Here is a 1,713-nt window from a genome sequence, read left to right on the forward strand (position 1 = left end):
CACACACACACAAACACACACACACACAAACACACACACACACAAACACACACACACAAAAACACACACACACAAACACACACACACAAACACACACACACACAAACACACACACACACACACACACAAACACACACACACACACAAACACAGTGGTGGAAACAGAGACAGAGACAATGAAAGAAAGAGATGGGGTGGATTTTAGACCACGGAAGTCTGGAAAAGGTTTGGTGTATTTGAAATCTGTGAAGTATGGGTTTGACCCCTCACAACAAAAACAAATCAGAATTAAGAAACCACAGAGACCCTTTGTTGTTCTCCTTCCAAATTTAATCTTCGGTCATCAACATAACCTTCTAGGAACAAAACCAACCTTTTTCCCTTAGTACTGTACTTGTAGGATGTTTTATAGACATTGAAGATCAAGAGATGTTGTCCAGGTCTTTATTTCTAAATACACAGACAGAGTAGATTTGTCTGTTCGCTTTGTTTATTTTTTCTTTTCCTCAAATATATGCCCTTGTCTATATATAATTTTCTCAGTACCAGCTTTATTTTCTTTCTTCCTTTTGTCCCTACAGGTATCATAGCAGTGGTGACTATTATCACTTTTTGTGTAATTGGAATCATGAACCACTTCCTCTATCAGCACAAGCAGTCATACCATACCAGTCAGTCAAAGGAGAAGGAATACCCAAAAAAAACCTGGACAGTTCCTTTAGAAATGACATTGATTTGCAAAACACAGCCAGTAAGTGCAAATGGGAATACTTCATCTGAGATGCTGCAGGGTTACCTGATCTTTTTTATTGTAGAGTTTCCCTTTCTAAGAGAAGAGAATAATTCTCTTCTCTTTTCTGTCTTTTAATTTAAGCATTCTTTTTTCTCTCATTAGCCACTGCTTTTGGAACACAAACACATCCACCAAGAGCACCGATCTCATTGTCACAGCCCAGAAGATCAGCTAGCTGGGCCTGTTATAGTTCATATGTCATTGTGAAAAGCACCACTGGAGACATAGAGTTCACCACTGTAAAAAAAGAAAGAGACACATGTGCACACATGCACATTCTATGTTTGTAATCCAATTTCTAATCTTAAGTCTTTACTTTGTCAGGCAGGTGGTCTTGCCATATCCCTTTAGTCTTTAGCTCTGTGGTGTTCCTCTTTAATATTTGTCCTTTCCCAACATTGGTAGGCATTATGACTTTAGAGGATATAAGGGTATGTGTGAGAAAGAGACAACAAAAAAGTGTGAGATCATCCTTTAAGTAATGAGTTTATCAGGGATACCCTTCTAGTCTGATGGTTTTGGTGGCATTTAACAAGCAAGGAGAGTTATTTATTTGTTAGTTTAATGTCCACACCATAAGTAACTCCCTGACTTCATTGGTCATCTTGTCTCAATAGCTGCTGATATTGAATTACTGAATAGAAAGTTCTTTGCTCCCTTCTCTTTTGAGGCATGAGTATGGATATAGTATCCACAAACTGCTGTAAGGATGTAGCTCCTCCTGTAACTTTCCAACTTCTTTTTTCACTTTAATAGAACATAGTACCTATGTTATTCCTAAGATTGCTGTACAGAAGTAACGAAATATATACCTGTATAGATTGTGACTGTATAAACACAATTTAAATAAAAGTCTAAACTGGTTCCATGAAAATGCTTAGGCCCTCTTAACTCAACTTCCTCAGTAGGAAAACTGGACA

At 37.7% G+C, this 1,713-nt stretch overlaps 1 pseudogene; it reads left to right on the top strand.

Moving 5' to 3' along the window:
- The window catches only part of LOC110295780, a 108,121-nt pseudogene extending 107,341 nt beyond the window's left edge, over window positions 1-780 (top strand).
- Window positions 781-1,713: the final 933 nt, after the last annotated feature.

The sequence above is a fragment of the Mus caroli genome, chromosome 1 (assembly GCF_900094665.2).
Source record: "Mus caroli chromosome 1, CAROLI_EIJ_v1.1, whole genome shotgun sequence".
In the NCBI taxonomy this organism is placed as follows: Eukaryota; Metazoa; Chordata; class Mammalia; order Rodentia; family Muridae; genus Mus; species Mus caroli.